The sequence below is a fragment of the Apium graveolens genome, chromosome 8 (genome assembly GCF_009905375.1).
Source record: "Apium graveolens cultivar Ventura chromosome 8, ASM990537v1, whole genome shotgun sequence".
Taxonomy (NCBI): Eukaryota; Viridiplantae; Streptophyta; class Magnoliopsida; order Apiales; family Apiaceae; genus Apium; species Apium graveolens.
The window spans coordinates 13,692,069-13,707,968 of record NC_133654.1 but is presented as its reverse complement, the minus strand read 5'-3'; the positions used below and the strand labels follow the sequence as shown (position 1 = coordinate 13,707,968).

The 15,900-nt window shown below is 40.4% G+C and overlaps 1 non-coding gene across 1 annotated transcript; it reads right to left on the bottom strand.

Moving 5' to 3' along the window:
- Positions 1–2,767: 2,767 nt before the first annotated feature.
- LOC141681692 (small nucleolar RNA R71) lies at positions 2,768–2,874 on the bottom strand. The gene has a single exon (XR_012559119.1). It is a non-coding gene; the product is annotated as a small nucleolar RNA R71 (small nucleolar RNA).
- Between the last annotated feature and the right edge of the window lie 13,026 nt (positions 2,875–15,900).

Sequence of the window (15,900 nt, the reverse complement as noted above, 5' to 3'; positions counted from 1 at the left end):
TATTTAAGATCCTCCTTTCGAAGGGGATTTAAATACTCGCTCAAAACCTGAGGGATCTGGCTCTGTGATGTATTTTATATTCGCAACAAGGTTGCTGTTTTGATAAATGAATTGATTACTTACCCAATGTTCGGGAAGTAAGTCCATTTAATTGAGTCGACATAAGCGATAGGCCGGGGTACGGTCTATCAAAGTGTAAGTGGCTGGGTGGCAGCCCATCAACGCGTAAGAGGTCGGGTGGCGGTCCAGCATAAAGTCCTAATGAGACCAGGGTGATGACCGGTGGGGGATTCATCCATCTACTAGTAGAAAAGGTTAATTATTGGTATCTTTGCCTGATCAGCAAGATATCAGGTTTATGCCAAGGTTTTCTCCTTTCCAAATTCATTGGATATTGCAACTCTGTTTAAAATTTTCATAACAGAGGTTTTCAAGGAGTGTATGAAATGTATATATATAGGTGTATATATATATCGGGACTTATGGAAGTATCTCGTAACTTTATTATTTATAATGATATTTCAAAGATTGAATCTATTCAAGCCTTTTCTTGTAGTCTCATCTATGTGATGAACTTTTGAAACTGATGATACCTTGAATGGTGGTAGTTCAAGTAGTATCCAGAAAAGATATAAGTATATTGGAGTATCTGATAAGTGGCATTTTATACCACTTAGAACGTCTTAAAATGGCTTAAATTGGTGTCTTGAAATCAAGTATTTTGTGTATTTGATGCATTTTTCTAGTGTTTATGCATTTCAGGGTATTAGTTGCATTTCGGGGGAGTAATCAAGAATAAGCCTTGGCATGTGTTCACCATTGCGAAAGGAAAGAATCGGGCAGATTACGGCGAAGAAACAGAGCAAAATCAGATTTTTTCCAGTAAAGGTCTGAGCGCCCGCTCAGCATTGCTGAGCGGCCGCGCAGCAAGCTGAGCGCCCGCTCAGCTATGCTGAGCGGCCGCGCAAGGTCGGGGAAAAAATATATTATTTCAGGACTTCTACTTCTGTTTGGTTTCCACTTCTATGTAATCTGAGTTTTATGGGACTATTATATAAGTAGATTTGAGACGTTTTCACAAGGGGGGATTGAAGAAGATCGTGTTTTTACGCAAGGAGCGAAGGAGATAAGGAAGAAGACCGAATTAGCACACCGCAACGAAGAGGAAGCATATCTTCTTGTGATTCTTGTTTCGTTGTAACGTTGGATGCTAGTTTTCTTGCTTTGAACTTATTTACTCTTGTGACGTACTCTGTTTTAATATAATTAGTTTAGTTATTATTTTCTTGTGTTTGTTTATCATGATTTCATATGAACCCATGATGACGATAAGTGCTATTATGGGCTAATCGTGATCATGGGGTTGCGATGGATTTATTATGGAATTCTTTAGTTAATTGTTTAATACTTTAGTGTGTGATGATTGTATGATATCTAGTATTGGTTGTGCGTAGTCGTCTTATGTGCGTCGCGAACATATAAGATAGGGTGTTAATCTCTTGTGAAGCGACGGTGGATCTTGAGATTTAGAACTTGCCATGCTAGCATAGGTTCATGTACGTTGTGCATGATTAGTGGGTAACTCTAACAGTTTTATTTGCCCTATGTAATCAAAAGGAATAACTTGTGCTTAAATCGTTGTGTTGTCAATTTCTGTAGACATATAGGAACTCAACATAATTGATGACTATTCAACTTCTATCTTAATTGTGGATGCTTGGTAGAATGGTATTAGTATAATGAAAGTTGGCTTTTATCAGTTTCGTGTTATTCGATTAACATCATCACTGTCACATGCTAAAGGTAATAACAATGGCTATTGAAGGAAGTAATAATGAAGTTGTGATCTCATGAGTGTTTTATTGTTGATAAATTGAAGTGTTAGTTAAGTGATTAATTAAGTAGTTAATTGTAGTTAATATTTAATCAAAAATTTTAAGTGTTAGTGTCTTAACATTGAGAAGTAATCATACATTGGTGAGTGAGTTTAATTAGACAATAATTTAGTCTGAGTCTCTGTGGGAACAAACTAGAAAGTATTCTATATTACTTGCGAACGCGTATACTTGCGTGAATATTAGCGCGTGTTTTCGCTCTAACAAGTTTTTGGCGCCGCTGCCGGGGACTCGGCGTATTTGTTTAGTTTATGTACTTACCATCATTGGTCATTAGGACTCAGTGATTAGGACGTAGTAGTTAATTATTGTTTTCGGTTATGTTTCAGGTACTTTAGCAAGCGTTTATGCAAACTCGTTCTCGTGCTCGCAAGAGGACTTTAGATACAGCTGAGGAGACAGACGGAGTTCTTGATATTCCGGAGAAGTTAGATTTTGAGGATTCGGATTCAGGAACTGAGCGGAAAGAACCAGTAAACATGGGAGATCGTATTGTTCAAGCTGATCCAGCTCTTATGGATTTTTCTCGGCCTAAAATTGATGACATTCAGTCAAGCATCCTTCATCCGGCTATTCAAGCTAACACCTTTGAAATCAAGCCGGGCACTATTCAGATGGTGCAGAATTCTGTTTCTTTTGGAGGAGCGGCAACTGAAGACCCCAACATGCACATAAGGAATTTTGTCGAGATCTACAGCACTTTTAAGTACAATGGCGTGACTGATGAGGCTATCAAGTTGAGGCTTTTCCCATTCTCACTGAGGGACAAGGCTAAAGACTGGTTACATTCTGAACCAGCTGGGTCCGTCACTACGTGGCAAGATCTTGCGCAAAAGTTTCTGGTGAAGTTTTATCCGATGGCAAAGACTGCTGCTATGAGGAGTGCTCTTACTCAGTTTGCGCAGCAACCTACAGAATCTATGTGCGAGGCTTGGGAATGCTACAAGGAAATGTTGAGAAAATGTCCACATCATGGAATGCCAGATTGGATGGTGATCACTGGTTTCTATAATGGTTTGGGGGCCCAATCTCGGCCCATGCTCGATGCAGCAGCTGGAGGCGCCTTATGGGCTAAAAGCTATACTGAGGCGTATAATCTTATAGAGACGATGGCTGCAAATGAGCATCAAAACCCAACTCAGAGGATGACGTCAGGCAAGGTAGCAGGTATTCTGGAAGTTGATGCAGCCACCGCTATTGCAGCCCAGCTCCAAGCGATATCAATGAAGGTTGATTCTCTGGCTACATATGGAGTTAATCAAATAGCTATGGTTTGTGAGCTTTGTGCAGGTTCTCATGCTACGGATCAGTGTTTTCTTGTCAACGAATCTGTTCAGTATGTGAATAACTATCAGCGACAATAGCAGCCTGTGCCAGTAACCTATCATCCTAACAATAGAAATCATCCAAATTTCAGCTGAGGAAATAATCAGAATGCTATTCAGCCACCATATCAGCAAGGAGTGAGTAAACAGTTTAACCCACCTGGATTCCAGCAACCACAGCAGTATGCTACAAGGCAATCATATCCTCAACAGGGAAGTACAGCTGCACCTACTAGTGCTGATTTTGAGGAACTTAAGCTGTTATGCAAGAGTCAGGCGGTTTCTATCAAGACCTTGGAAAATCAAATCGGTCAATTAGCCAATGCAGTGCTCAATCGTCAACCTGGCACCCTTCCCAGCGACACGGAAGTACCAGGCAGGAAGGAAGCTAAAGAGCAAGTCAAGGCTATTACCTTAAGGTCTGGAAAAGTTGCTGATGCTGAAAAGGCAAAAGAAGGAGAAGCTGAAATTAGATATGAAGAATCTAAGCAAAAGGAGAAAGCGGCGGAGCCAAGGAAGACTACTGTTGAATACACTCTGCCTGAGGCTAATATAGGGGAGAAACAGCTCTATCCTCCACCACCTTTTCCTAAGAAATTGCAGCAACAAAAGCTGGATAGACAGTTCGGGAAGTTTCTGGAGGTGTTCAAGAAACTTCACATCAATATACCTTTCGCTGAGGCTCTGGAGCAAATGCCTAGTTATGCGAAGTTTATGAAGACTATTCTTTCAAGGAAGGTGAAACTGGATGACCTTGAAACCGTTGCTCTCACGGAAGAATGCAGCGCTGTTCTACAGCAAAAGTTACCACCAAAACTGAAAGATCCAGGAAGCTTCACAATACCTTGCACCATTGGCAATCTGACTTTTGACAAGTGCCTTTGTGATTTGGGAGCAAGCATTAATCTGATGCCGTTGTCGATCTTTAAAAAGCTGGATCTTCCTGATCCAAAACCCATATACATGTCGCTACAATTGGCTGATCGTTCCATTACTTACCCAAGGGGCATAGTGGAGGATGTGCTCGTCAAGGTGGATAAGCTCTTCTTTCCTGCAGATTTTGTTATTCTGGATTTTGAGGAAGATAAGAAGATTTCCATAATCTTGGGAAGGCCTTTCTTGGCTACTGGCTGTACCTTGATAGATGTGCAAAAAGGTGAACTTACTATGCGAGTACAAGATCAGGATGTGACCTTCAACGTATTCAAGGCAATGAAATTCCCTACAGAAGATGAGGAGTGCTTAAAAGTGGATGTGATTGATTCTGCAGTTACTTCGGAACTCGATCGCATGCTAATGTCTGATGCATTGGAAAAGGCCTTAGTGGGGGATTTTGACAGCGATGAGGAAGATGGCAACGAGCAATTACAATATCTGAACGCTTCTCCCTGGAAGCGAAAGCTGGACATACCGTTTGAATCTCTTGGTACTTCTGACCTTAAGAATGCTGAAGGAAAGCTCAAACCATCAATAGAGGAAGCACCTACCTTGGAGCTCAAGCCATTACCTGAACACTTGAGGTATGCTTTTTTAGGTGATTCATTTACGTTACCTGTTATTATTTTATCTGACCTTTCAGGTAGTGAGGAAGACAAGCTCTTAAGGATTTTGAGTGAATTCAAATCGGCTATTGGATGGACCATAGCAGACATCAAGGGGATAAGTCCTTCATATTGTATGTATAAAATTCTGCTATAGGAAGGTAGTAAGCCAACTATGGAACAGCAGCGAAGACTGAATCCTATCATGAAGGAGGTGGTGAAGAAAGAAATTCTGAAATGGCTAGATGCGGGCATCATTTATCCTATTTCTGACAGCTCGTGGGTGAGCCCCGTACAATGTGTACCTAAGAAATGAGGTATCACTGTGGTCGCAAATGAAAAGAATGAGCTCATCCCCACTCGAACAGTTACAGGATGGAGAGTATGCATGGATTATAGAAAATTGAACAAAGCCATAAGGAATGATCACTTCCCTCTTCCATTTATTAATCAGATGCTTGACAGGTTGGCGGGTCATGAGTATTTTTGTCTTCTGGATGGTTATTCAGGGTATAATCAGATTTGTATTGCACCAGAGGATCAGGAAAAGACTACCTTCACTTGTCCATTTGGCACGTTTGCTTTTCGCAGAGTTTCGTTTGGGTTATGTGGCGCCCCGACCACTTTTCAGAGATGTATGATGGCTATATTCTCTGACATGATTGGAAATAATGTCGAAGTGTTCATGGACGACTTCTCCGTCTTTGGACATTCATATGATGAATGTTTGAATAATCTGCGCGCCGTACTCAAAAGATGCGTGGAAACTAATTTGGTGCTCAATTGGGAAAAATGTCATTTTATGGTGCGTGAAGGCATTATTCTTGGGCATAAGGTCTCTAACAAGGGTCTGGAGGTGGACAAGGCCAAGGTGGGAGTCATTAAAAATCTTCCCCCATCTAATTCTGTGAAAGGAATCCGTAGTTTTCTTGGTCATGCGGGTTTTTATCGGTGATTCATCAAGGACTTTTCAAAGATATCTAAGCCGTTGTGCAATTTGCTTGAGAAAGATGTGCTTTTCAAATTTGATGATGAATGTTTGGCAGCATTCAAGACTCTCAAGAAGAGTTTGATCACTGCACCAGTTATTACAGCACCAGATTGGACAGAACCGTTTGAGATGATGTGTGATGCAAGTGATTATGCGGTAGGTGCAGTTCTGGGACAGCGCAAGAAAAATCTCTTCCATGTGGTCTACTATGTGAGTAAGACTTTAAATGGGGCCCAATTGAACTACACCACTACTGAGAAGGAGCTTTTAGCTATAGTCTTTGGTTTCGATCAATTTCGATCTTATCTACTTGGTACGAAAGTAACAGTATTCACTGATCATGCGGCTATTCGCTATCTAGTTTCCAAGAAGGATTCGAAGCCGAGACTCATTCGTTGGGTGCTTTTACTTCAGGAATTTGAGTTAGAGATCAAGGATAGGAAAGGTACTGAGAATCAAGTAGCTGACCATCTCTCTAGGTTGGAAAATCACGATTCTACTTCACAAGATAGGACGTTAATCAATGAATCTTTTCCGGATGAGCAGTTGTTCGCAGTTCAGGAGGAAGAACCATGGTTTGCGGATATTGTAAACTATCTCGTCAGCAATGTAATGCCTCCTAATTTTACATCCGCTCAAAAGAAGAAGTTTCTGCATGAGGTGAAGTGGTATATGTGGGATGAACCATATTTGTTTAGACAGGGAGCTGACCAGATCATCAGGAGATGTATCCCGTTCTGTGAGACGGAGGGGATATTACGAGACTGCCATTCCACAGTTTATGGTGAACACTATGGTGGTGAGAAGACGGCAGCTCGTATTCTGCAAGTAGGGTTTTTTTGGCCTACTTTGTTCAAGGATGCTCATCAGTTTGTTTTAAGGTGTGATCGTTGCCAAAAAGTGGAAAATTTGACAAAGAAGGATGAGATGCCATTAAATGTGATGCTTGAAGTCGAGGTCTTTGATGTTTGGGGAATCGATTTCATGGGCCCTTTTATCTCGCCTTGCAATAATCAATACATCTTGCTGGCAGTCGATTATGTCTCAAAATGGGTAGAAGTTAAAGCTTTACCGACAAATGATGCAAAGGCAGTGCTAAATTTTCTTCATAAACAAATTTTCACAAGGTTTGGAACACCTCGGGTAATCATAAGTGATGAAGGATCGCATTTCTGTAACCGTAAGTTCACTTCTATGATGCAGCTTTATAATGTGAATCATCGAGTAGCTACTGCCTATCATCCGCAAACAAATGGTCAAGCGGAAGTGTCTAATAGAGAGATAAAGCGCATTCTAGAGAAGGTTGTTTGTCCGTCAAGGAAGGATTGGTCTTTAAAGCTCGATGAAGCTGTTTGGGCTTACAGAACAACATACAAAACTCCACTTGGTATGTCACCGTTTCAGTTGGTGTACGGTAAGGGATGTCATCTACCTGCGGAGCTTGAGCATAAGGCCTACTGGGCATTGAAGAAGTTGAACCTGGATTTATATGCAGCTGGTAAGAAAAGAATGCTTCAGCTTAATGAACTTGATGAATTTCGACTTCAAGCGTACGAGAATAACAAAATGTATAAGGAAAAGGTGAAGAGGTGGCACGATAGGAAGCTACATCCTAAGTTATTTGTGCCAGGGCAACAAGTTCTCTTATTCAACTCTCGGCTCCGACTTTTTCCTGGGAAGTTGAAATCAAGGTGGTCTGGACCTTTTATTGTCAAAACTGTGTTTCCACATGGAGCGGTGGAAATTTTTGAGAATGATCCGGACCAAGCATTCAAGGTTAACGGTCAGCGGTTGAAGCACTACTATGGGGACATGGCAAACCGAGAAGTGGTTAGTGCCATTTTATGGACTACTTGAGAAGGGTACGAAACGTCAAGCTAATGACGAAAAAGAAGCGCTGCGTGGGAGGCAACCCATGAATTGTTGTTACAGGAACCCTTAGAAGTTAATAACCTATCCAAAAACACAAAAAAAATCAGAAAATAGGGGCTGGAATTTTTTTTTCCAGTGACCCCCTGAGCGCCCGCTCAGCTTTGCTGAGCGACCGCTTAGGGGTCGAGTACCAGATTTTTTTTTTTACAGTTCAGAAAAAAAAAAACAGTTGTAGCCCATAAACCCACGATTTGTTCCCACTACCCCATCATTTTAACCCTTAATTCCTAAACCCTAATCTAATCCACACCCTATATATACATACACCTATCCTACATATCTCCCACAAAATTCCTACACTTAAACTCTCTCCCAAACACCAAAACTCAGTTCTTACACATTTTTTTTCACGAATCAATGACACCCAAGAGAGCACGCACTATTGACAGCAGCATCACAGTTCCTACTGCTGATTCATCGAGGGGTACTGCTGCAAGGCCTCGGTTAATTGACAGAGCTGCGGAGGAGGAGTACACTAGGCTTTTGGGGAAGCCGATTCTGAAGGAGAGAGGGTTTTTACCATCGGGGAGGGATGGTGAGTTGCTACCCATGATTGCAGAGAAGGGGTGGATAGCTTTCTGCGAGTCACCCGAAGTAGTGCCGATGAGTGTGTATGCGAACGCGAAGGCCGAAAAGAATGGGTTTTCTGTGGTCCGAGGGCTGACAGTTGATTATCACCCTGCGGCGATTCGCCGTGTGATTGGACAGCGAGAGAGGAAGCCCGAGGAGGAGAACTGGAATGAAAAGACTGCTTAGGACTTTGACTTGGATTTGATTTGTGCGACTCTCTGTCGACCAGGAACAGTTTGGACCTTCAGGACCGACACTAATGAGTATCGTCACTTTCCGGCGATCGCCATGAACAGGTATGCCCGTGCATGGAATGCATTTATTTGTGCTAATATTTTGCCTTCTTCGCATGCACACGAGGTCACAGTTGAGAGAGCACAGTTGTTTTGGGGAATTCTGAATGAGGAGTACTATGTGGACCTTGGTGAGTTTATCTACCAAGGAATTCTGAAGTTTTTGAGGGGAGCGAAGCATATGAACATCCCTTATGCATCCACGGTTACGAAGCTATGCCAAGCAGTGGGAGTGAACTGGCCGGCTCATGAGCAGTTGCAGTTGCCGGCAGCTCCGATTGATTCTGGCACTCTGAATGGGATGCAGGAGTGGACCGGTGGTGAGCCTGAGGAGCATGGGCTGGGTTATCGTCTTCCAGGAGGGCGTCCAGCACGAGGTGCTACTATGGCTAGGCCAGGGCGTGATGAGGCTGGTTCTTCGAGAGCTCAGGAGGGTGCTGGGTTGGCTGATGCTCAGTATAGGTGGCTTTCACGGCGGATGGATGCCATGTATGAGACGCAGAGCAGGTTTGCTCAGGAGCTCACCCTTGCATTAGGGACTGCTTTTCGGGGCCTTGGAGCTGATATCCAGTGGCCAGTTTTTGGTGAGGACTCTGCATACCCGCCGCCTGATACTCCACCCACTGAGGGTGATGATGATGATGACTCCGAGTAGGTATACCCTGTGTTCCTTTCTACTACCTTCACTGAGGACAGTGAAGATTTTAAGTTTAGGGGTGGTAGTTAAGGAATATTGTGTGTGTGTCATATAGCTGCATATTCATGATAGTTTAGTTCATATAGTTGCATAATTTATGCCATATAGTTTTTTTGTTATGTATGTCATTAGCTCATGCATTTACCATGATCCCTTTTGCAATGATTTATCAACTGAATTATGATATTGATGCGAGTGTAGTGATAGCATTAAAGTGATATTAAGTCGTGTAGGTTGATATGCATGCTAGAAACACTTGTAATTCCATTAAGTCTTAGAGAATGCGTAAGGGCTAGATTGTTGTTATGATTTGGTTGTTTTCGAGGTCAATCTACTTATTATGCTTAGAATTCGATAATAGGTTCTTAGTGATAAAGGCATGAAAAAGAAAAAAATTTGGAGAAAAACAAATGGAATTTGTTGCTAGTTGTGGCTAGGCGTCAAATGGCTAGTAGCCGGCTCACATATGGTGCGAGTAGTCTAGGGTTGAGCAAGATGGAGCGAAACGCACTTGCTCAGAAGTTATAAAAAAAAAATTTAGTTTATGCATAATTGATCTAGAGTGGGCTCTTTGGTATTCGAGTTATTAAGTTCTTAGGGGACTTTGTGCCTAGTGACCTAAGGCTTTTAGAGTCTGGGATCCGCTAACCTAACGCTCGTTACATGGATACCATTGTATAAGTCTTTTGTGGACCTCACTCATTGCACGGTCAAATAAGCATTTGTGTTGTGAATAAAAAGCACGATTCCGTAATAAGCTCCAGAATTCTTGTAGTGTTGTATATCACTTTGTGCCTGGAATTTTTTATTCTTTGTATAATTATTGGATTGCCTTGAGGATAGTCTAGTCATAATAATTGGTCTAGTTCCGAAGCATATCTGTTAAGCATTTGCACACACCACGTTTCTGGCTGTATGTCCGTTTGCATGAGTTTATTGATCTTTAGTTGTCTAACTGCATTCGTTCAGATGTTGCAATTTGGTTGGTTAATCATAGTAAGGGGGATCGCTGCATTTTCATATAGATTGCATTCATGCATGTTTTTTATTTGTTTTTGAGTCTGTGACGCTTGAGGACAAGCATCGATTTAAGTTTGGGGGTGTGATAAGTGGCATTTTATACCACTTAGAACGTCTTAAAATGGCTTAAATTGGTGTCTTGAAATCAAGTATTTTGTGTATTTGATGCGTTTTTCTAGTGTTTATGCATTTCAGGGTATTAGTTGCATTTCGGGGGAGGAATAATCAAGAATAAGCCTTGGCATGTGTTCACCATTGCGAAAGGAAAGAATCGGGCAGATTACGGCGAAGAAATGGAGCAAAATCAGATTTTTTCCAGTAGAGGTCTGAGCGCCCGCTCAGCTATGCTGAGCGGCCGCGCAAGGTCGGGGAAAAAATATATTATTTCAGGACTTCTACTTCTGTTTGGTTTCCACTTCTATGTAATCTGAGTTTTATGGGACTATTATATAAGTAGATTTGAGACGTTTTCACAAGGGGGGATTGAAGAAGATCGTGTTTTTACGCAAGGAGCGAAGGAGATAAGGAAGAAGACCGATTTAGCACACCGCAACGAAGAGGAAGCATATCTTCTTGTGATTCTTGTTTCGTTGTAACGTTGGATGCTAATTTTCTTGCTTTGAACTTATTTACTCTTGTGACGTACTCTGTTTTAATATAATTAGTTTAGTTATTATTTTCTTGTGTTTGTTTATCATGATTTCATATGAACCCATGATGACGATAAGTGCTATTATGGGCTTATCGTGATCATGGGGTTGCGACGAATTTATTATGAAATTCTTTAGTTAATTGTTTAATACTTTAGTGTGTGATGATTGTATGATATCTAGTATTGGTTGTGCGTAGTCGTTTTATGTGCATCGCGAACATATAAGATAGGGTGTTAATCTCTTGTGAAGCGACGGTGGATCTTGAGATTTAGAACTTGCCATGCTAGCATAGGTTCATGTACGTTATGCATGATTAGTGGGTAACTCTAACAGTTTTATTTGCCCTATGTAATCAAAAGGAATAACTTGTGCTTAAATTGTTGTGTTGTCAATTTCTGTAGACATATAGGAACTCAACATAATTGATGACTATTCAACTTCTATCTTAATTGTGGATGCTTGGTAGAATGGTATTAGTACAATGAAAGTTGGCTTTTATCAGTTTCGTGTTATTCGATTAATATCATCACTGTCACATGCTAAAGGTAATAACAATGGCTATTGAAGGAAGTAATAATGAAGTTGTGATCTCATGAGTGTTTTATTGTTGATAAATTGAAGTGTTAGTTAAGTGATTAATTAAGTAGTTAATTGTAGTTAATATTTAATCAAAAATTTTAAGTGTTAGTGTCTTAACATTGAGAAGTAATCATACATTGGTGAGTGAGTTTAATTAGACAATAATTTAGTCTGAGTCTCTGTGGAAATAAACTAGAAAGTATTCTATATTACTTGCGAACGCGTATACTTGCGTGAATATTAGCGCGTGTTTTCGCTCTAACAGTATCTTGTAACTTCATCTTTTCAACTTATATCTGGTTAATGATTATCTTATGCATGACAAAGATTTTCACAAAAATGTTGAGACAAGGTTAGATATATGAGATCACCTTGCAACGATATTTTTATACAGTTATAAACTGGAACTCTGTGTATATTATGCATGGAAGAGGACTTCCAAGATTTTGAAAAGTATATATACATATATACTGAATATTTTGTGACTTGGTCGCGATAAGGTATCAAACTTGGTTCATTTCTTCTTGACCAAGACTTTCATGAGTACTATGAGAATGCTCATATATTGTTAATTATTATACATATTATTTCGGCGGGCTTGTTGCTCACCCTTGCTTTCTTCTTTCATCACACAACAACAGATAGACAAGATGAACAGGATCAAGCTCCCAATTCGCGAGCGGATAGGAAACGTTCCGCAGTTTCCTGTAGGCGTTGATGCCGTTGTAGCCGAGGTATGATCTACCAATAGGCTAGGCTTTCAACTTTTGATGTACCAGACTTATGTATATCTATGAATTGTAATAATGGCGAGGAATATGTAAATTATTCAGAAACCCTTTTTAAGGTGAAATGGTTTATAATTGTGGAATAAAATGACTTGTAATATTTTTGGTATTCATCTCTGAGACTATAACTTGTGGTGTGTGTGTGTATATTGTGGGGTCACAGTATGCAGTAGTTGGTTGACTGTTAATATTAAGTATTGATAAGGGAAATGGAACTCATGACTACCCGAATCCCCGACCCCGGATTTGGGGGTGTTACAGAAATGGTATCAGAGCTAAGCGTTGTAAACCTCAGAGATGAAGTGACGTTAAAATAATAAGTTCACTAAGATAAATAACAACTCTTGCCAAGTTCATAGTCGGACTACCTAACGTAGTGCTGACAGTTAAAACCCTTATGGGAACCCTTATAAATATCATGATAGAAGCGTAGATCGTATATGGTAGCGGGACTCCGAACCCTGAGGTTGAGGAGCAACAGCGCGATGATGTTCATATTGAGGATATAGCGGTTGAGGATGTTGTCCTGGAAGGGATTGTTGTTGAGGAGGATCCCGTGGAGGATCCTGACAAGAATGATTAAAGGACCACTGAGGAATTGATGACCATGGTTAGGGAAACTACCAGAGGTAGGATTGGTCGGTCACTACCGGAGGTTCGTTCAAGTTTGTAAAGATAGTAGCCCCTTTAACGCGGCTTACTCGTAAGACTGAGACGTTCGAATGGACAGAGAAATGCGAGAACAGCTTTTAAGAACTGAAGCAAAGGTTGGTGACGGCCCCTATGATGGCGTTACTGGATGGAAAAGGAGATTTTGTGATGTGTAGTGATGCTTCGCATATGGAATTAGGGTGCTTCTTATACAGCACAACAAGGTAATCACGTACGCGTCAAGACAATTAAGGGAATATAAAATTCGATATCCCCGCCCATGAGCTTAGGCTCGTGGCAATAGTTTTACCCTAAAGATTGGAGGCACTACTTGTATGGAGAGAAGTGCGAGATTTACACCAACCATAGGAGCTCTAGTACATTTTTACGTAGAAAGAGCTCAACATATGCCAGAGGAGGCGGTTAGAGCTAATCAAGAATTATGATTGGGAGATTCTTTATCATTCGGGGAAAGCCAATGTGGTGGCTGATGCTCTTAGTAAAAAGGAGAGACTCAAGATGATAATGTCTTCGGAAGAGTTGATAAGAGATTTTGAGAAAATGGTTATAGAAGTGAAGGTAACCGAAGCCGGTACTAAAAGGCTGTTTGAGATTATAATGCAGCCCGAATTAAGGGAAAAGAAAATCATATTGTGCCAAGAAAAAGTGATGAATGAAGGCAGAGAGCCAATGACTGGAAAAGAGATTAATACCGAGAAAGATGATAAGGCAATAATGAGCTATTCCTACAGAATTTTGGTTCCAAACGTTCAAGAGCTTAAGGACGAGATTTCAGATGGAAGTCATAGTTCGAGGAATAAGATTAAGGGAAAACCCTGAATGTGATAATCAGGGAGGTCGCAATCAAGATGTAAGGAACCCAGAACATAATAAAGTGGGAAACAAGGATTTTAACGTATAAGATAACCCCAATTATGGGAGAAGGATGAAACATTTCATACTGAGAAAACAGAAGTCGAGTAAGAAAAGGAGACCCGGGATGGTACTCTTATACGACAATTCATGGACCTGTCTAAAAAGAACTTAGACTATTATCCCCAACCACTACCCTGAGGAAACAATGCGGTGAGAAATTCTTTCAGGACCTTTAAGTCGCTAAGCTCTCAGAGTTCCAAGGAACAAGCGAACCCAGTAGAGGTGAGAGCCTGGCTAAAGGAAATATAGGAATCATTTGAGATTCTAAATGATGGACGAATCACAAAAGACTGTTTTTGTCACTTACCCTCCTAAGAGAGAGGCCACCCGCTGGTGAAAGACCAAGAAAGGAACGGAGCCAGAGGTTATAATAAACTGATTAAAGTTCAGTCAATTGTTTCGGGAAAGTACTTCCCAAGGTTATGAAGATAGTGTAGAAGCTTTAGAGCCGAAATAAAGGTGGACGGGTATGATAAATTATGAATCTAAGATTGTAAAAGTTATCAACATTTGTTCAGAGGACTAGAATCCCAGAACGACGTGATGTTTGAAGTCAATGATTAGTGGGTTCGTGAAATGATTGCAAGAGAGAGGTAGATAAAAAGAAACTGAAGTGGAAAGGAATATAAAGGTAATAGAGTTGGAGGAATGATAAGGGAGTTAGATATGAGGAAACCCTAAAGACTCGTAGCAATAGAAATAAAAAAAAGTATGTAATCATCAGGATGAGAGTGATTCACCATGAGTTAAAGCTGATGGATGAAGGCATGAGAGATACATATATTTTATCCCCTTTAAGTTGGGAGGATTCGAGGAAACCTTGAGATAGTTCGAAGAATAAATAATGAGACGCGGATGGACTGAGGAGACAAGAAAGTAAGAAATTAGGAAAAATTGGATGAAGGAAGTGACCTTCAAGAATGTAAAGTGTAAGACCGGTGGCAGGATACCCAGAAAGGGAGACGCCAGGTATGAAAGACATCCCAACATTGAGATGACTGTTGAGATAAACAACAAAAGTAAATGAGGAATTATTAAGAAGAAGTTCACGTTGAGCACGACCAATATCTTCTAGAACATCCCTGTTATCATTACTGAATCAGGCAAGAAAAGTAACTAACCGTAGTTATCTTTTGGAGGCCATATTGATTGACCTCATTTTGAATACAGATGTTATTGTGAAATTAGGCATATACTGTCGAGATGGGAATGATTGAATAAGATACCTTTATCAGGGATATATGACTTTATTTATCCATGTAAGGATTCAAGTACCTTTTTAAAGTTGGAATTAAGGATAGAACATCGGTAACTTAAAATGAATCCTAGGGGAATGCATAAAGGTTGGAATTTCACCCTTAATAGGGATAGTATGAGTTTTGAAAGTATGAATTGGAAAGGAGTAAGGTAATAACAACCTTTAAGGATCAGTGGAGAAATTTTTCAGAAGTATATAGACAATTGTTCTAGTATTAGTAAATGGTATTTTGATATGCCCTGTATCTAGGGAATACAGGAGGAACGATTCAAGGATAACCTTAGAGGTTTTACAAGGAAAAAGGTAATATTCAAAGTTCTCAAGAATAGAAATTTTGATAAAGAAAATATGGCATAATTATAATAATGCCAGGTGGGCACGTGTTGAACCATAAGAAAGTATAGATCGACCCAATGAAGGTCGAGATTGGTGAAAACGAGAAGGACCCAAGATAAGAGACGTCCTAAGTATGATCGAGAGTCGGTCGTGACAATGTTCACATCTAAAGACTAAGGCAATGACTTATGGAAAAATGGTGATTTTTTTTTCTCACTAGGATTTAAGAAAAGCATTTTCACATAAGCAGTGATTGAAATGAGGTAGAAAATTTAGTTGGAGGTGGTTAAAATGACATTGATTGTAAGGAAATTTTACTATCAGGAAAGGCCAAAGAGGTGGCCGACACTTTAAATGTAAGAGGATAATTATAGGCGCTCGTGCCAGAGGAATACAGTGATGATGGTTGAAGCTGTGAAGGTTGTATTATGGTTT